At 37.8% G+C, this 21,509-nt stretch overlaps 1 pseudogene; it reads left to right on the top strand.

Moving 5' to 3' along the window:
* Positions 1-29: 29 nt before the first annotated feature.
* LOC105715585 (interferon omega-1-like) overlaps positions 30-21,509 on the top strand; it is a 49,342-nt pseudogene continuing 27,862 nt past the window's right edge.

Below are 21,509 nucleotides of genomic sequence, written 5' to 3'. Positions count from 1 at the left end.
TGGTGAAGAGGGAGGAGGAGCGTGGCAGCCGGGACGGCGGGGTTGGGGAAGCGGAGCTGTGTGAGGTGGACTCCAGCCCGGCGTCTTAGAGTTGCCTTGCACTTGGGACTAAATAGCAAAGAATGTGTGCACGTATGTTATACTGCATGTTTGATGTAAGGTTTTCGCAAATCTGAGCTCTTACGTTCCCCAAATGCATATTTTTTTAAAGCTTTACACTTCCTAGCTTCTGTTTTTTTGAATAGCAGTGAAATGCAGCTTTTTTATAAATTGAGAGAAAATCTGGTAGAAGAGTAGGGGAGATTGCTTAGTTTTTTACAAAACAATAATTATCCCACACTATTTAATAAATACCTCAGTTACAATTTTGGTTCATATTTTCGAATTTGTTGTAATTTCAAGCACAAAGTATTTGTCTCTTTGCTAGATTGTGACTTTATTATGTAAATGATATATTCTAAATTTTTGGCTTGAAATGCCTTTGTTTTCCACAATTTTAAAAATGCCTACATAATTTTCCAATAACTATACATAATATAGTTTCCTTTGCCCATTGTTCTTTCCTGAATATGTACCTTCTTATCCTCCATTGTTATATAGAATCTGTAGTGATCTTATAGAATCTGGTAGCAAAATTTTAGCCCTGTTACGGATATTTAGTAAAATGCTGATCCAAGACAATATTTCCAAAATATTATCACCCCTTCTGCTGACTTTTCCCTTTATGAGTATTTTGTTAACTTGCGTTTATTTAATTAGTGGTAAATTTAAATTCTGACATACAAATCAATGTATACTTTGACACAATTTCTTCCATTTTCCAAATTTTGAAGTTTATGTCTTTTAAATCCTTCTAGTTTTTTATGCATATGCAAAGTAAAAATATAGTCATATTTTTATTACACTCTCATTTTTATATAAAAAACAGCACACCATGTACACTGTTCTGCATCTTTTTTCACTTCAAGCTCTTCCTGAATTAGTATTTAGAGGGCTTATCTATATTTTAAAATAATTCTATTGTTGCCCTCTGAGTTGTTGTCATAAATTATTTAACCAGTGCCCTTTTGATGGACATTTCATCTGTTTTGAATGTTTTCTATTGTTTCTGATAGATGGCAGCAAGATTCAGAAGGCTTAGACCACCTCTGTCCTTCACAAGGTACTACAGCAGATTGTCAGCCTATTCAGCACAAGAGGTTGGTTGGAATGAAACTCACCTGGATAAATTATTCACTGAATTTTTATCAGCATTGGGAAGTCCTGGAATCCTTTCATAGTTTTCTCTTATGATCTTTTATTTCTGTGGCATCAGTTGTAGTGTCTCCTCTTGTATTCCTGATTCTGTTACATGAGTATTCTCTTTTTAAAAAAGTAATATAGTAAGAGTTTTTGATTTTGCTGAACTTTTCAAAAAAACCAACTCTTAGTTTTAGTGATTTTTTTTAATTGCTCTTCTATTCTCTATTTTATTTATCTTTGTTCCAATTTTATTATTTCCTTCCTTTTACTAGATTTGAGTGGGGTTTTTTTTGTGTGTGCGTGCTTCTTAAGTTACTTAAGGTGTACAATAAGGTTGTTGTATTAGTACATTTTCTTGCTGCTGATAAAGACATACCTGAGACTGGGAAATTTACAAAACAAAGAAGTTTATTTGACTTACAGTTCCATGTGACTGGGAAGGCCTTACAATCATGGCAGAAGGCAAGGAGGGGCAAGTCATGTCTTACATGGATGACAGCAGGCAAAGAGAGAGATTCTGCAAGGAAACTCCCGTGTTTAAAACTGTCAGATCTTGTGAGACCCATTTACTATCATGAGAACAGCATGGGAAAGACCCGCCCCCATAATTCAATTATTTCCCACGAGGTCCCTCTCACAATATGTGAGAATTATGGGAGCTACAAGATGGTATTTGGGTGGGGACACAGAGCCAAACTGTATCAGTTGTTGATTTGAACTCTCTTCTTCTTTATATGCTTTTATGACTGTAAATTTCACACTTAGCACTGCTTTCACTTCATTGCATAAGCTTTGGTATATTTTCTTTTTTTAGGTTCATTTATCATTTTCTAATTTATATTGTGTTCCTTCTTAAATTTTTCTCATTTAGATATACATATGTTTTGTTTTTGTCTCTGTGCATTGGGATGTAAAATTTGACCACTTTTACTTTCTGAAAAAGTGAAATGAGAAAGACACCTGGTGTTGTGAGGCTATATAGAAACATTGTACATTTCAGTTGTTTTTGTCATATTTACATACTTTTATTGATATAAAGTGAAGATAAAAATGAAACACCTCCAGGTAGAGAAAAACAAATTTTCACAGCTAAATATCACATGAAAAGGGAATATATGTAGGTACCTAACACAATCCAACTAAATAAACAAAAATGATCTAGCAGGGCACTGTGGCTCATGCCTGTAATCCCAGCACTTTGGGAGGCCGAGGCAGGTGGATCACTTGAGATCAGGACTTCGAGACCAGCCTGGCTAACATAGCGAAATCCTGTCTCTACAAAAATTAGCCAGGTGTGGTGGCACAGGCTGGTAATTCCAGCTACTTGAGAGGCTGAGGCATGAGAACTGCTTGAACCCAGGAGGCAGAGATTGTGTTGAGCCAAAATCTTGCCGCTGCACTCCAGCCTGGGTGACAGAGCAAGACTCCATCTCAAAAAAAAAAAAAAAAAAAAAAAGGGGTTCTTTTTACAGTGCTTGATAGACTAAGAATAATACCTTAAGCAGGATTATCCTGCATTCAAAAGCTATGATGATTAGGTTAAACTCTGACATCCCATAAAAATGCATTGACTGGATTACCTTATAAAAGTTATTAATTTTTGCAAAATACATTTTTGGAAAGAAAGTTCATTTACTATGGAAACCCCTGTGCCCATTTCAGAACTCTGATCATTTTGTTTAATAATATAAAGAGTTTAAGTTAATTAATAATATAAAGAGTTTAAGTAAATCATTAAAAATAAAAAATACTAAAATGTATTTAGTTTATTAAAAAAAAAAACAGATCCTATCTGATCTCTGCCCTTTAATAAACATGTTGATTTTATACTGTTGTCATCTAAATATCATCTAATGATTTGAAGCCTAGCTTTCTTGATGATAGAAAAATAAAGTCCCAACAATTCACAGTTCACACACACATTTTGGGAAGTTGGCCTAATTTAATAAGGGCAGGAAAGGTAGAAGATTGATGACTTGGGGAACACAGAGGTACTACTCACAAAATATAGTGTGATTTGCTGTAAGCTGTGTGAATCAGGGAGAGTTTCAGTTTGGACATGTGACTTGATAAATGACACCAGGCTAGTTAATTTCTATTATAAAAAAGTAGAGGATAATTAAGAGATGAGGTTATAATATGGTTTAATATAGTGCTATGCAAAGGCTGAAAAATATGTTGCTCCTGCATTTGAATTCCTAGTGCCATATATACCTTAAAGAAACTATATATCAAATGGGTTTGACAATACATTCTATAATCATTATTGACATTCAGTAAGAGTAGAGTGGAAATGTTAGCCATTGTCTATTATAATCCTAACAAATATGACCATGATGAAACAAAATAGCTTGGTCACCCATGAATGACTTCTAGTATGCAGAGAAAGTCTGAGAAATTGCTTCAGTAAAATTATTTCTTGAATGAGTACATTAGGCCTGGTACTGAGGATAATGCGACCAATAGGACAGAGTCCAGTTACTAAACAGTTGATTTGCCAAAGATGGTCTCATTCTTACCATTTTAAGAGAGGGAATCTAGAGGACTGAGGCAACTTAACTTCCTATGCAAAAAAAAAAGAAAAAAGAAAAAAGAAAAAAAAATCCCAGCTCTCAAGATTGGAGTTGTAAGCTAATGCTTAACGTGATAATACTTATATTTATCCAGTTATGAATTTAGGCCAAAGATGGTTTCTTTTTGTTTAATAGAATCGACTTGGTTTAAAACCTATAAATGTATGTTGAGGAATTTGAACTTTAATGCAAAAGTAGGAAAAGAAAAGAAATTGTTATTTTCAAAGTTGTGTATTTCAATTGGAGATGTTATTGCTACCAAGATTGTAGAAATTAGTTCTTGGGGGTGTGAACAACCCTCAGATATTACAATAGTTTGTGGTTCTCCAAAGCTCAATTCTTATATGATCTTATTTCCTGTGTACATTTTCCTTATTAAATTTTCTTGTGTATCACACAAGACGTACTGACATTGAATTCAGTAGAAACAGACAAAATATGTGAACATCAGTGCTATAAATCTATAGCGAAAAGATGCCTTATTGGAGGACTTTCTTATCATCATTTGCTGTGATTGCTTTTCTTCCAGATGTTGCTTATATTTGAGCTTCAAGGATTCTCAGCATTAGGTAGACTTTGAGAATTAAAAACAAATAATATATATGTTATTATTTAATTCTACTAAATATTTTCAACACATCGACAGCTAATGTCAAATGCTGAAAAGAATAAAATATTGACAATCTCTGGATGAATATGTAACAGCTGGCAAAGTTAAAAATTAATTTCTTTTTGTAAAGCAAAATTAAAAGTTAGGTACACTAAAAATCAAATGTAAGAAAATAATTTCATTTTATACCTTTAAGAAATTGATGAAAGTATATTATCATGTTGGTATTATTATGTCTATTACTAATAAATTCATGTTATTTTGCTGAGGATAATGGCTTTGGCTCCATCCATGTCCCTGCAAAGGACATGATCTTGTTCTTTTGCATGGCTGCATAACATTCCACGGTATGACCATTCCATATATGCACATACCATGGTATGCACATTCCATTCCATGGTACCACATTTTCTTTATCCAGTCTATCACTGTTGGGCATTTGGGTTGATTCCATGTATTTGCTATTGTGAATAGTGCTGCAATAAGCATACACATGCATATATCTTTATAATAGAAAAATTTATATTCTCTTGGGTATATGCCCAGTAATGGGATTGCTGGGTCAAACAGTATTTCTGGTTCTAGATCCTTGAGGAATCACTACACTGTTTTCCACAATGGTTGAACTAATTTGTATTTCCACCATCTATGTAAAAGCATTTCTATTTCTCCACAGCTTCTCCAGCAACTGTTGTTTCCTGACTTTTTAATAGTCGCCATTCTGACTGGAGTGAGGAAAAAAACCATTCTGACTGCAGTGGGAAAAAAATGAGTATCTCATTGTAGTTTTTATTTGTATTTTTCTAATGATCAGTGATGTTGAGCTTTTTTTCATATGTCTGTTGGCCACATAAATGGCTTCTTTGAGAAGGGTCTGTGTCCTTTGCCCACTTTGTGATGGATTTTTTTGTTAATTAGTTAAGTTCCTTGTAGATTCTGGATATTAGACCTTTGTCAGATGGATAGATTGCAAAAAAGTTTATCCCATTAGATAGGTTGTCTGTTCACTCGGATGATAGTTTCTTTTGCTGTGCAGTTTCTTTAGTTTAATTAGATCCCATTTGTCAATTTTTGCTTTCGTTACAATCGCTTTTGATGTTTTTGTCATGAAATCTTTTCCTATGCCTATGTCTTGAGTGGTATTGCCTAGATTTTCTTCTAGGGTTTTTTTAAAAATTATTTTACTATAAGTTCTGAGATACATGTACAGAATGTGCAGGTTTGTTACGTAAGTATACATGTGCCATGGTGATTTGCTGCATCTATCAACCTGTCATCTAGGTTTTAAGCCCCACATATATTAGATATTTGTTGTAATGCTCTCCCTCCCCTTACCCCCACCACCCAACAAGTCCAGTGTGTGATGTTCCCCTCCCTGTGTCCGTATGTTCTCATTGTTCAGCTCCCACTTATGAGTCAGAACATGCAATGTTTGGTTTTCTGTTCCTGTGTTAGTTTGCTGAGAATGATGGTTTCCAGCTTTATCCATGTCCCTGCAAAGGACATAAACTCATTCCTTTTTTGACTGCAAAGTATTCCGTGGTGTATATGTGCCACATTTTCTTTATGCAGTCTATCATTGATGGGCATTTGAGTTGGCTCCAAGTTTTCACTACTGTAAATAGTGCTGCAATTAACATATGTGTGCATGTGTCTTTATAATGAAATGATTTATAATCCTTTGGGTATATAACCAGTAATGGGATTGCGGATCAAATGGTATTTCTGGTTCTAGATCTTTGAGGAATCACCACACTGTCTTCCACAGTGGCTGAACTAATTTATACTCCCACCAACAGTGTTAAAGTGTTCTTATTTCTCCACAACTCACCAGCATCTAGGGTTTTTATAGTTTGGGGCTTCACATTTAAGTCTTTAATCCATCTTCAGTTAATTTTTGGATAAGGTGTAAGGTGTCCAGTTTTTAATTTTCTGTATTTGGTTAGCCAGTTTTCTCATTTATTGAATATGAAATCTTTTCCCATTTTTTTTTTGTCAGGTTTGTCAAAGATCAAATGGTTGCAGATGTCTGGTCTTATTTCTGAGATCTCTATTCTGTTCTATTGGTCTATGTGTCTTTTTTGGTACAAGTACCATGCTTTGTTAGTTACTGTAGCCTTGCAGTATAGTTTGAAGTCAGATAGCATGATGCCTCTAGCTTTGTTCTTTTTGCTTATGATTGTTTTGCCTATACTGGCTCTTTTTGGTTCCATATAAATTTTAAAGTAGTCTTTTTCTAATTCTGTGATGAATGTCAATGGTAGTTCAATGAGAACAGCATTGAATCTATAAATTTCTTTGAGTGATATGGCCGTTTTCACGATATTGATTCTTCCTATCCATGAGCATGCAAGTTTTTCCATTTGTATCCTCTCTTAATTCCTTGATCAGTAGTTTGTAGTTCTCCTTGAAGAGGTCCTTCACGTTCCTTGTTAGCTGTATTCCTAGGTATTTTGTTCTCTTTGCAGCAGTTGTGAATGTGAGCTAATTTGTAATTTGGCTCTCTGCTTGTCTACTTTTGGTGTTATGAATATTTGTAATTTTTGCACATCAATTTTGTATCCTGAGACTTTGCTGAAGTTGTTTACCAGCTTAAAGAGCTTTTGGGCTGAGACAATGGGGTTTTCCAGATAGAGGATCATGTCATCTGCAAACAGAGACAATTTGACTTCTTATCTTCCTATTTGAATGACATTTATTTATTTATCTTGCCTGCTTGCCCTGGCCAGAATTTCCAATACTATGCTGAACAGGAGTGGTGACAGAGGGCATCCTTGTCTTATGCTGGTTTTCAAAGAGAATCCTTTCAGCTTTTGCACATTCAGTGTAATATTAGCTTTGGGTTTGTTGGAAATGGCTCTCACTATTTTGAGATATGTTCCATCAGTACATAGTTTATTGAGCATTTTTAACATGAAGGGATGTTGAATTTTATCAAAGGCCTTTCCTGCATCTATTGAGATAATCATATGGTTTTGTCATTATTTCTGTTTATGTAATGGACTATATTTATTGATTTGCATATGTTGAACCAAGCTTGCATTCAAGGATGAAGCCGACTTGATCGTAGTGGATGAGCTTTTAGATATGCTGCTGGATTTGGTTTGCCAGTATTTTATTGAGGATTTTCTCATCAATATTCATCAGGGATATTTATCTGAAAATTTTTTGTTTGTTTGTTTTGGTATTGGGATAATGCTGGTCTCATTAAATTGAAATAGTTTGAGAAGGAATGATACTTCGGAATAGTTTCAGAAGGAATGGTACAAGCTCCTCTTTGTACCTCTGGAAGAATTTAGCTGTAAATCCATCTGGTAATAGGCTTTATTTTTGGTTGGTAGACTATTTATTACTGCCTCAATTTCAGAGCATATTATTGGTCTATTCAGGGATTCGATTTCTTTTTGGTTTAGTCTTGGGAGGGTGTTGGGATCCAGCCCAACCTTCTGCAGGGATGCCCTGAGTCCCAGTGGTGATGAGGGAGTGAGAAAAGAAATAAGACAAAGACAAGAGTAGAATTTAACAGCATGGGTCCAGGGGGGCAACACACACTCACGTACAGGGTGAACCACCTTGGTGCTGAGCTCTGAGCTCCACATGCTTTTATTAGGTGCATTATCTTGTTTATCTTGAGGGTTGTGTGGAGGGGAGGTGAGACAGAAGATGGCCAGGGGAAGACCTTTGTTACTTATAGTTAAATGATTACAAGCTTGCTTTGCTTTTTATACACTGAGATTTGTGCTACGGTGCATTGGACCCATGCTGCTGAATTTTACTCTTGTCTTTATCTTATTTCTTTTCTCACTCCCTCGTCACCACTGGGACTCAGGTAACCCATGCACAGGGTTGGGCTGTATCCCAACAGAGGGTGTATGTGTCCAGAAATTTACCTATTTCTTCTCGACTTTTTAGTTTATTTGCATAGAGGTGTTTATAGTATTATCCGATAGTTTTTATTTCTGTAGCGTCAGTGGTGATATCCCTTTTTCATTTTTATTGTGTCTATTTGATTCTTCTGTTATTAGTCTAACTAGCAGTCCACCTTATTAATTTTTTCAAAAACCCAGCTCCTGGATTCATTGATTTTTGAAGGTTTTTTGTGTCTCTGTCTCTGTCAGTTTCTTCTGATTTTAGTTATTTCGTGTCTTCTGCTAGCTTTTGGATTTGTTTGCTCTTGCTTCTCTAGATCTTTTAGTTGTGATGTTAGGATGTCAATTTGGGATCTTACCAGCTTTTTGATCTGGGCATTTAGTATATAAATTTCCCTCTTAACACTGCTTTAGCTGCATCCCAGAGATTCTGGTATGTTGTCTCTTTGTTCTCATTGGTTTCAAAGACACATAATCATCAGATTCTCCAAGGTTGAAATGAAAGAAAACATGTTAAAGGCAGCCACTGAGAAAGGCCAGGTGACCTACAGAGGGAAGCTCATCAGATTAATAGTGAACCTTTCAGCAGAAACCCTATAAGCCAGAGGAGTGGGACCAATATTCAATATTCCTAAAGAAAAGAATTTCCAACCCAGAACTACCTGGCCAAACTAAGCTTTGTAAGTGAAGAAGTAAAATCCTTTTCAGACAAATGCTGAGGGAATTCACAACCACTGGACCTGTGTTACAAGAGCTTGTGAAGGAAACACTAGCTATGGAAAGGAAAAACCAGTACCAGCCACTACAAAAACATACTGAAGTAAAAAGACCAAGGACACTATGAAGAAACTGCATCAAATAGTCTGCAGAATAACCAGCTAGCATCATGATGATAGGATCAAATTCATACATAAAAATATCCTTAAATGTAAATGGGCTAGATGCCCCAATTAAAAGACACAGAGGGGCAAATTGGATGGAATCAAGACCTATCAATGTGCTATATTCCAGAGACCCATCTCACCTGCAAAGACACACATAGGCTCAAAATAAAGGGATGGAGGAAAATTTACCAAGCAAATGGAAAGCAGAAGAATGCAAAGGCTGCAATCCTAGTTTCTGACAAAACAGACTTTAAACCAACAAAGTTAAAAAAAAAAAAAAAAAGACAAAGAAGGACATTACATAATGGTAAAGGGATCAACTCAACAAGACCGAGGTGGCTCATGCCTGTAATTCCAGTACTTTGGGAGGCTGAAGCAGGTGGATCATGAGGTCAGGAGTTCAAGACCAGCTTGACTAACATGGTAAAACCTCATCACTACTAAAAATATAAAAATTAGCCAGGTGTGGTGGTGTGCAGCTGTAATCCCAGCTACTCAGGAGGCTGAGGCAGGAGAATTACCTGAACCTGGGAGATGGAGGTTGCAGTGAGCCGAGATCGCACCACTGCACTCAGCCTGAGGAACAGAGCAAGATGCCATAAAAAAATTATAAATATATATGCATCCAATACATGAACACCAAGATTCATAAAACTAGTTTTTAGAGACCTACAAGGAGACTTAGAATCCCACACAGTAACAGTGAGAGATTTTAACAGCCCACTGTCAATATTAGATAGATCATTGAGATAGACAATTAACAAGGATATGCAGGACTTGAACTCAGTTGTGGATCAACTTGAACCTGATAGATATCTACATAATTCTCCACACAAAACAACAGAATACACATTCTTCTCAGTACCACATAGCACTGCCTCTAAAATTGACCACATAATTGGAAGGAAAACACTCCTCAGCAAATGCAAAAGAACTGAAATTGGAATAGTCTCTCAGGCTACAGTGCACTCACATTAGAACTCAAGATTAAGAAACTAACTCAAAACCACACAATTACATGGAAATTGAACAACCTCCTCCTGAAAGACTCCTGGTTAAATAAATAATTAAAGGCAGGGGTCAAGAAGTTCTTTGAAACCAATGCAAACAGTGTAATCTTCTGATAGAAGCAAAATTATTGTAAAATCCCCTGTAGCCAGCTTAGAAGTTTAAAGCATAAAAAGTATTCAACAATTTAATAAGTTGAATTCAACATAGATATAATCACATTTGTCAAAATAAAATTTGTTTTGCTATTCAATGTAAAAATTTTGAAAAGAATAATTTACCTGACCTCTGCCCACACTCACACACACTGAACATAAATTTTTGCTGTTATCATCTGGAAGCTATGAAAATATTGACATATTTTCATAGTTAGTACCAGATTAAAAAAAGAGGAAGAGGAGGTCACTGCTGACAACATAGTTCAATTACAGCAACACTCTGTGGTCTTGGGCAATTGATTGCTTGAAGGACAAAAGCAATAACCTTCCAATAAAGATGTGCCAAAATTTCTAAAACATGATGAGCTGACTCCTGACAGCACATTTAGAGTGAGTCAGGGAAGGTTAAATTGGAAGATGGGTGGCTGTGTGCAAATTAAGCCAGAGGGTCAGATTAAAGATGTCGTCTCTGACTTAAGATGTGAGGAAGTGCTGGGGAGAGGATAAAAATGTTGTGGTTCTAGGAATTAGGATTGCTATACCCACATGTGACTTTAAAACATCAGATTTTTAAGCCAATTGTTTTGGCAACAGTCTGAAGACTCAATAACAAAATGTTGGCTAGACAGGAAGATTCATGTCTGTAATACCAACACTTTGGGAAACCAAAGAAGAAGGAACATTTGAGATCAAGATTTCAAAACCAGCCTGGGCAACATAGCAAGAGCCTATCTCTACAATAAAATAAAATAATAGCTGGACATGGTGGCTGTACCTGTAGTCCTAGCTGCTTGTGAGGCTGAGGCAAGAGGAACCCTTGAGCCCAGGAGTTGGAGTCTACAATGAGCTATGATCAATCCAATGCACTCCAGCCTCGGTGACAGAGACTGCTTCTCTAAAAAATAAAGAAACTGTGTATAGAGACCATATGGAGACTTTTAAACCCCAAGTATCCTTCCCACATGGCAAAAACTACCTTTTAAGGAATATGACCCAAACCAATTTTTTTCTGTAAATGTTTCTGGTGCTCATGTCAAGTGGTTGAATGAAATCAAAGCTGCTGTAACAACAGTTGGGGGCAAAAATGAATGCTGCATATACAAAGAAATCTAGACTGTAAAATGCAGAGGATTCTAAGCTAAATGACAAGATGATCCAGTAACATTCTTTTTGAGAAGTAGAAATGCTTGGTAAATACAAAGATTTAGGGGTCATTCTAGCTAGAGGTCATTATAAACTACACTTAGCTAATGCTCTAGTTGTTCATGGAATCTGCTATACTTCCCAGTGGTGTATGCTCTGAAGCTCAGAGGAATTCTTCAAATGCAGAAGCACTCATGTAGAGTTGGCTGTGATATGAACAGGATAAGGGTGGAGAGGACAGCACTTTTACACAAGTCTAGTACTCAATAATTCATTTAATAATGTTTTTTTTTTTTGTCTGTGATATCTTGGGACCTAGATTATGTACCTACAAAAGGTAAAGCTTTTTGAAATACTTGACATTCATGGGTTTTAAGTAAAATATAAACAAACCTGAAATCACTATGTGAACCCCTTGTGAGAATCATAATGGATTTTAAAACTTCAAGAAACATACTTTTTACCCAATGAATCATCATGTCCCAAATTAGAGAGTTAACGACAGACCCAGAACAGCCAAAGCCATATTTAGCAAACAGAACAAAACAGAGAATCACATTACCTGACTTCAAATTATACTACAGAGCTATGGCAACCAAAACAGCATAGTACTAGAATAAAAACAGAAACATAGAACGATAGAACACGAGAGAACCAAGAAATAAGTCCATATGTCTACAGTGAACTCATTTTCAACAAAGGTGCCAAGAATATACATTGGAGAAAAGACAGTCTCTTCAATAAATGGTGCTGGGAAAACTGGATATCCATATGCAGAAGAATGAACCTGTACCCCTCTCACCATATCCAAAATCAAAACAGACTTAAATGTAAGACCTCAAACTATGAAACTACTGAAAGAAAACACTGGGGAACTCTCTAGGAAAAGGAGTCCCCAACCCCCAGGAGGCCACACAGCAGGAGATGAATGGTGGGTGAGCAAGCATTACTCCTTGAGCTCTGCAGTGGCATGCGATTCTCATAGGGGTGCAAACCCTATTGTGAACTGTGCATGCAAGAGATCTAGGTTGTGCATGCCTATGGAACAGTTTCATCCCAAAACCATCCCCCACCACCTGGTCCATGGGAAAATTTTCCTAGGTAAGAACTGAGTGATCTACTGCCCATGAAGGTGGTGCAGAATCTGAGAAGGAAGAGGCCATGGGCTCACCTTCCTCTTTTTGTCCTATCCACCCTCCACCATGATCAATAACCCTTGTGACTGCTCCATAGCTCTGAAATGCTGGACTGGGGCTCCAGACAAAAGTGTATTCTCTGTGCCCAGTTGCTGATACAGCAGCATGCTTGAGATGATGAAGAAGTGTAGTTGTTTTCTTCTGTAAGTGAGGCCTGGAGCATTAGTTCTCTTTTCTTTTTTACATGGAATTGCTATCTTCTTTCTCTCACATTCCTAAATTCAGTGGAATCCATAACTACCACTGTTTGTAGAAAGCAGAGACATCAATTAGGCATGGCAAAGAAAAGGGCCCTATTATCACTTTCCATTATTCTGAATTAATTATTGGAACAGAGATATATCAGGAATGAGAGTACTGGGAAAATAGGAGAATATCATTATTAGTCTTAGAGAACAGGCAAGGCAGGCCAGGGGACAGAGTGGGGCCTAGGGCTTCTAACCAAAGGTCACAAATAATTTATCTGAGTGTGAGAGAGGTCTTCAGAGTAAAATCCCAGACACTGTGATTCAGGGTCGTGAATTGGCTGATGAAGGGAGTTCAGCACACTTGAACAGGACAGGCCTTCAATATCTTTTCATCAGCCACCTTCCCATCCCATCTTAGGTGACCCTGGGGACAAGCTTCTCTCTTGTGTAGCACCAACATGGAAAGCAATGATTAGCCCCTGAAAAACTTTGATCTGATATATACACATACATAGATAAATATAGATATAGTTAGGTAAATATAGATATCAGGTTAATGATAGCTATTTAGATAGATTATATATGTGTATATATATACATATACACATATATATAGGCTTGGATCCCACCAGTATTTGGAAATCTTAAGATATCCCAGGAATTTTTTTCGAGCACAATTGTTTTTTAAAAAGAAACTCATTTTTTGAAAGCATAACACACAGAATGAAAGCATACATGTCTTACACACACAGTGACATGGTTCCTCACACACTGAATATATTGTGAAAGTAGCAGCATGTCAAAAACAGTCTGCACAGGACTTAGAAACCTTTCTAGTGCTCTATGCCAGTCAGTACCTAAGACCAACTCTTCTGCTTCTTCCCTAATGGTAGACACTCTCGCTTCTAACAGCAGTGATTATTTTCGCTAGGTACAGTTTCATCCATTTTGTGTGTATTTATTAATTTGATTGTTACAATAATCCTATGAGATCAATACTATTATTGTTTCCATATTGCAGATGAGGAAACTAGGAAGCATAATGTTTATGGTACTTGACATGGTCATATTGCTATTAAATAGCAGAGCTGAAATCCAACCCAGGAACTCTGGCTCTAGAGTTACACCTTTTAGGCACTAAATTGTGCTGTGTAAAATATCATTGCAAGCTTGAACAACAGTCTGAATCAATACAATTAGATGTGTTTAGAGAAATAACCACTAACCACCACATAGCACTTTGTAGATTGTTCACACTTACCCTTCGACTTCCTCTTACATGCAGCTCAGACCCTGTGAGCTGGCATGAATCTTTGAGCAAAAAAGACTTGCCCAAAAGCCACAACTAAAAAGGAGAAGATTTGAGCTGAGGACAAATTGGGCTGTACTATTTTCTTCACCATTTCACAAAGGACAGGAGAAAACAGACCAAGAGGATTTCATAAGTAATCCTGTTCTCCAGTGAAGCCAGCTAGGCACTCTGTACAAGGTTGGTGCTAAACTTCTAAGAAGTCATATTCAGGCCCTGTTCTTGACTGAAGATACATCTGTTACTCAACCTCTCAGAATCTTTGGGTTACCTGAGTTCTTGACTGTACTCATGCAAGTGACAGGTCTATCTGTGACCCAGACAGATGCTGTAGGAAGATAAGAGGATGATTAAGGAAATGAGTCAAGCATAGAGTGAGTAGGGCAGAGGCTGTGAGTTTGGGTCTCTAATAGGGTGATTTGTGGGCACCTGACCTATCCTCATAGCCCACAATCTTGGGGAAGAGAAACATGATATCCACTGAGTGCTGTAGGATATGAAGTTTTCCATCAGTACACCTAGACTCAAATCCTAGCTCTGCCAATCACTTGTGCACTCTACATGGGTCATCTCTCCTCTCAGCATCCTGCTTTCTTCACTGATAAAGTAAGTTTGATAGTATTACTGTTCACACTGTAACTGGTGAATTAAATCATGTAACATATTTATTTTATAGATGACACATATGTATTTTATAGATGACACATAATCAATAGTTTTTTTCTTTATTTCCCTGTTCCTTCTTGACACTCATCATAGAAATGAAAAACAATGTTTTCTTTTAAATGCCTTCTTAGTATTGAGTTCTCTCATCAATTCTGAATTCATGACAAACAACAAAGTTTAATTTAGATACATTAAACACAGAAGAGAACACTAGACATACAGGCAGAACCAGCTATTAATCCTATCTCTGTCCTTCACCATTCACTAAATAGATGTCCTAAAGACATCACTTATGAATTCTCATTCACAGATCACTCCTCATATCACCTCTGCTAAGAGAGAAATTTGTAAAACGCTACCAAAGTATGAGTGGGTTTTATGACTAGGTAGTAGGGAATAGAAAACCAGTGAATCAATAAACTCACAATGTGGTGGTTTGCAAACATTCTCTGCGTGGCAGCTGAAGATAATTCCTAGGAGTATCCCCATCTGGTCAGAGACAGCTTTTACTGCAATGGCCATCCTTGTCTAGCATTACTTAGGTAGTACTTTTGCAGAACTAGCATCCCTAGTGTACAAAGAATGTGATGAATGAGCTCTCTAAGCAGTCATCTACACTCTCTCTGAAGCGCATTTGGATTTTATTTATCCACATTAATAAAGACAACCCATTTGCTTGACAGAAACAAGTAGGATTTCAAACTTGTTTTCCTTAAATTTTGCATGTTCTCCATTGTCTGGCAATAGGAGAAATATAAAGGAAAATAACAGTTATGTGTAAACAAAATTGACAGTCGCATCATAGGGAATATAGCTAACATCTGCATAAAAGGTTTATATATACTTTTAAGAGGGAGGTATAAAAGCATAATTCATAAGAACAAAAAAAAAACTATAATTAATGCCATAAAATAAAACCTAAATAGAATTATGAACAGCATGCAAAGAAAATGGAAAAAGTCCACTAGTGCTCAAAAACTATTAAAAAATTATTCTTGAAATTTTAGCTTAATAAGTAAGCAGTTAGACAATTTAGCCTATTAAATAAAAGGAAATTAATTTTATATGCTTTTATATTTCTGACTGAATATACATATCACACTTATCTTCAATATGAAGGGTGACTATTTTTTAGTTTTCTCCGGAGAACTCCAAGAATTCTGCTTTTCAGATTATGATTTGTTAGAGATAGAGAAGAGGGTATTCCCTTTTCTGTTTTCTCTTTTTCTTTCTGTCTTTTGTTCCTTTTCTTTTTCCCTTTTTTTTTTTTTTTTTTTTTTTAAGGTGAAGTCTTGCTCTGTCACCCAGGCTGGAGTGCAGTGGTACCATGTCAGCTCATTGTGACCTCTACCTCCAGGGTTCAAGCTGTTTGCCTGTCTCAGCCTCCCAAATACCTGGCATTATAGGGAACCAACACTATGCCTGGCAAATTTTTATATTTTTATTAGAAATGGGGTTTCACCATGTTGGCCAGGTTGCTCTTGAACTCCTGAGCTCAAGTGATGCACCCACCTTGGCTTCCAAAGTGGTGAGATTACAGGCATGAGCCACTGCACTCAGTTCCTTTTCTGACATATATGTATTAACTAAGAAAATAATAACCATATATTTATAAAATAAGAAAATAAGCATGTATGTACATATGTATGTACACATATACATATAAATACACATATACACATATAGGTACATATGTGCATGTTTGTGTGTGCGTGTATATATTTCTATATATCTATATCACAGTGTGTAGTCTGAGGGATACTTTAAGAGACTTCTCTGCAATTTCAGGCTCTTCCTTGCTGTTACCTCATGAATTCACACAGACTTCCTGTTAAAACATCTTAATGAAAATATGGTGCTGATTACAAAAATACATCTCAAAATAGAGCAAAATTGTTACACTTGAATGATTAAACCTCACTAGCCCTCAGGTAACAATAATATTCTTTCACACTCTTTAGCTCTTTCACTCTTGTTTGATACCAAGGCACAGTTTTTACTATGAAGTGGAAGAACTGTCAAAATCATAATTCAGAATGACAATGATAATATTCTTTTATTTGTTAGTGTCTGAAGTCTAATTATAAGAATAATCTGTGAAATAAGATTGTACAGTTAATAGTTGTTTAATGGACTATTAAACAGGAACTTCTTCTGAATTCTATTAAGTTCCAATTGAGATTGGTTGGTCTGCCTGTCCCCTGGAGTCCCATATATAGTATGTAAAGAGGGTAATCCTAGAGGCTGGTCTGAATGGTAGGCTATAGGCAGGGAGTACATCTCTCTCTCCCTATAACTGTCAATCCCAAGGAGTTCATGCCCTGACTGAAGCCAGAAACTGATTCTCTTTGTAATAGACCAAGGATAAGGAACGGGCTTATGACAGCATTTGCATTTCTTCTTGCCAAGAAGTATGTATTTTGCAGCATAAAGAGAAATACCCAGAAGTGACAGGTTTCTGCATATACCAGAAATTGGCCCTTAATTTTGCTGGCTGTCCTTGTCATCTTTGACTACCAGGACTATCTTCCCCTGAGAGGTTTTCAGGAGACTACACATAAAGTAGATTCTGTGTTCTCTTTCTTTTTCACTAAGCTACTATTACACCATACTCAACAGAAATTCAGGGGGAGAGGATCCAAGATGGCTGGTTAGGAGGAGCTCGAGATTGCCGGTCCGAGTGAAAGCACAGAGGGTGAGTGGACGCCGCATTTCCAGATGGACATTTACTGCCCACAGACCAGGAGATTCACAGGTGGAGGAGTCCCATGGGTCACCAGCGTGGCGTTTTGGCCGGCGCGGCTGTTTGGCCAGCGCCCTGGCGCAGTGGTTCCCAGTGCAGAGTGAGCGAGACTGTGTCCCCTCTTAGCCAGCAAGGGGAGCTGAAACGGGAGCCAGGCCAGGAGATTCCCAGGCAAAAAAGCACCACGAATCTCAGAGCCACGGTTTCAGCTGGCACAGCGGCTCCCAGTGCAGAGTAAATGAGACGGTGTCCCCTCTTAGCCAGCAAGGGGAGCTGAACCAGGGAGCCAGGCCAGGAGATTCCCAGGCAAAAAAGCACCACGAATCCCAGAGCCACAGTTTCAGCCAGCGCAGTGGGCACCGCACGGGAAATCACACAGATCCCAGCGCCTATTCAACAGGCGACCAGGTCACCTGGTAGAGAGCCAATGGTTCAACTAAAAAACAAAAGGCTCTGAGGCAGGGAGCCAGGTGACCAGGCCCGGCTAGTCCCACCCCCACTAAAACAAAAACAAAAAAACAGCAATTGGAAACGCTCTGGGTTGAGACTTTCACGGCAAGCACAACTGAACCCGGGACAGTCCAGCTCTGTGGACGAGGGGCGTCTGCCATTACACAGGTAGCCTGCAGTGCCCGAGGCAACCTGCCATCACCAAGGCAACCCGCCATTACAGAGAGAGTCCATCACCACAGAGGCGGGCCAACATAGCGGAAGCAGTTCTAACTACACCCATATAAACAGGACTGCAGGGAAGTTCACATGGCAGCTAGGTGGAGCCCACGGAAGCTCAGCGAAGCCTCTGCAGGCTGAGAGTGACTAGGCTGCCTCCTTGTGGGCAGGGAAAATGGCAGCAGCACAGCAGAAACTCATAAAGCCCTAACTACCTGGGACAGAACACCTGGGGGAAAAAAAGGGGGTTTATGAGTTCTGCTGCTGCAGACTTAAACTTAGCAAAATCAGAAAGTCAGCAACTACAAAGTCGACAGGTGGATAAATCCACAAAGATGGGAAGGAATCAGCACAAAAAGGATGAAAACACCCGAAACCAGAACACCTCTCCTCCTACAAGGGATCACAACTCCTCACCAGCAAGGGAACAAGACTGGATGGAGAATGAGTGTGATGAAATGACAGAATCAGCCTTTAGAAAGTGGATAATAAGAAACTTCCGTGAGCTAAAAGAACATGTTCTAACCCAATGCAAAGAAACTAAGAACCTTGAAAAAAGACTTGACGAAATGCTAACGAGAATGGACAACTTAGAGAGGAATATGAGTGAATTGATGGAGCTGAAAAACACAACACGAGAACTTCATGAAGCATGCACAAGTTTCAACAGCCAAATTGACCAAGCAGAAGAAGATCAACTCAATGAAATCAAACGAGAAGGCAAGATTAGAGAAAACAGGGTAAAAAGGAATGAACAAAGTCAACAAGAAATACGGGACTATGTGAAAAGACCTAATCTATGTTTGATAGGTGTACCTGAATGTGACGAAGAGAATGCATCCAAGCTGGAAAATACTCTTCAGGATATTATCCAGGAAAACTTCCCCAACCTAGCAAGGCAGGCCAATATTCAAGTCTAGGAAATACAGAGAACACCACAAAGATATTCCTCTAGAAGAGCAACCCCAAGGCACATAATCGTCAGATTCAACAGGGTTGAAATGAAGGAGAAAATACTAAGGGCAGCCAGAGAGAAAGGTCGGGTTACCCACAAAGGGAAGCCCATCAGACTCACAGCAGATCTCTCAGCAGAAACCCTACAAGCCAGAAGAGAGTGGGGCCGATATTCAACATCCTTAAAGAAAAGAACTTTCAACCCAGAATTTCATATCCAGCCAAACTAAGCTTCATAAGTGAAGGAAAATAAAATCCTTTGTGAACAAGCAAGTACTCAGAGATTCCATCACCACCAGACCTGCTTTACAAGAACTCCTGAAAGAGGCACTACACATAGAAAAGAACAACCAGTACCAGCCACTCCAAAAACACACGAAATGGTAAAGAGCATCAACACGATGAAGAATCTGCAGCAACCAATGGGAAAAACAGCTGGCTAGAATCAAAATGACAGGATCAAATTCACACATAACAATATTAGCCCTAAACGTAAATGGACTAAATGCCCCAATCAAAAGACACAGACTGGCAAATTGGATAAAAAGCCAAAACCCATCAATGTGCTGTATCCAGGAAACTCATCTCACCTGCAAGGATACACAAAGGCTCAAAATAAAGGGATGGAGGAAGATTTACCAAGCAAATGGAGAGCAAAAAAAAGCAGGAGTTGCAATTCTCATCTCTGATAAAATAGACTTTAAACCAACAAAGATTAAAAGAGACAAAGAAGGACATTACATAATGGTAAAAGGATCAATGCAACAAGTAGAGCTAACGATCCTAAATATATATGCACCTAATACAGGAGCACCCAGATAAATAAGACAAGTTCTTAATGACTTGCAAAGAGACTTAGACTCCCACACAATAATAGTGGGTGAATTCAACACACCATTGTCAATATTAGACAGATCAACGAGACAGAAAATTAACAAGGATATCCAGGACTTGAACTCAGACCTGGACCAAGCAAACCTCATAGACATTTACAGAACTCTCCAGCCCAAATCCACAGAATATACATTCTTCTCAGCACCACATCACACCTACTCTAAAATTGACCACATAATTGGAAGTAAATCACTCCTCAGCAAATGCAAAAGAATGGAAACCATAACAAACAGTGTCTCAGACCACAGTGCAATCAAGTTAGAACTCAGAATTCAGAAACCAACTCAGAACTGCACAGCTTCGTAGAAAATGAACAACTTTCTCCTGAATGTTGACTGGATAAACCCTGAAATGAAAGCAGAAATAAAGATGTTCTTTGAAACCAACGAGAACAAAGACACCACATACCAGAATCTCTGAGACACATTTAAAGCAGTCTCTAGAGGAAAATATATAGCAATAAGTGCTCACATGAGAAGAAAGGAGATATCTAAAATTGACACCCTATCGTCAAAATTGAAAAAGCTAGAGGAGCAAGATCAAAAAAACTCAAAACCTAGCAGAAGACAAGAAATAACTAAGATCAAAGCAGAATTGAAGGAGATAGAGACACGAAAAACCTTTCAAAAAATCAATAAATCCAGGAGCTGGTTTTTTGAAAAGATCAACAAAATAGACCACTAGCCAGATTAATAAAAAAGAAAAAAGAGAATAACCAAATAGATGCAATAAAAAATGATAAAGGGGATATCACCACAGATGCCACAGAAATTCAAACCATCATCAGAGATTATTACAAACAACTCTATGCACATAAACTAGAAAACCTGGAAGAAATGTATAAATTCCTGGACAGTTGCCTCCTCCCAAGCCTAAACCAGGAAGAAGTCGAAACCCTGAATAGACCAATAACAAGGACTGAAGTTGAGACAGCAATTAAGAGCCTACCACCCAAAAAAAGCACAAGTCCACATGGGTTCAAAGCCGAATTCTACCAGACATACAAAGAGGAACTGGTAGCATTACTTCTGAAACTATTCCAAGTAATCCAAAAAGAGGGACTCCTTCCCAAATCATTTTAAGAGACCATCATCATCCTGATACCAAAACCCGGCAGAGACTCAACAAGAAAAGAAAACTACAGGCCAATATCCATGATGAACGTAGATGCAAAAATCTTCAATAAAATACTGGCAAGCCGATTACAACAGCACATCAAAAAGCTTATCCACCATGATCAAGTAGGATTCATCCCAGGGATGCAAGGCTGGTTCAATATACGCAAGTCTATAAATGTAATTCACCACATAAACCCACATAAACAGAACCAAAGGCAAAAACCACATGATTATCTCCATTGATGCAGAGAAGGCCTTCGACAAAATTCAACAGCCCTTTATGCT

Source organism: Aotus nancymaae, unplaced genomic scaffold (assembly GCF_030222135.1).
Source record: "Aotus nancymaae isolate 86718 unplaced genomic scaffold, 86718_ANA_hifiasm-v0.15.2.pri h1tg000003l, whole genome shotgun sequence".
Classification (NCBI taxonomy): domain Eukaryota; kingdom Metazoa; phylum Chordata; class Mammalia; order Primates; family Aotidae; genus Aotus; species Aotus nancymaae.
Note: the sequence above shows the minus strand (reverse complement) of the source record. Positions and strands in the feature narration are given on the sequence as shown.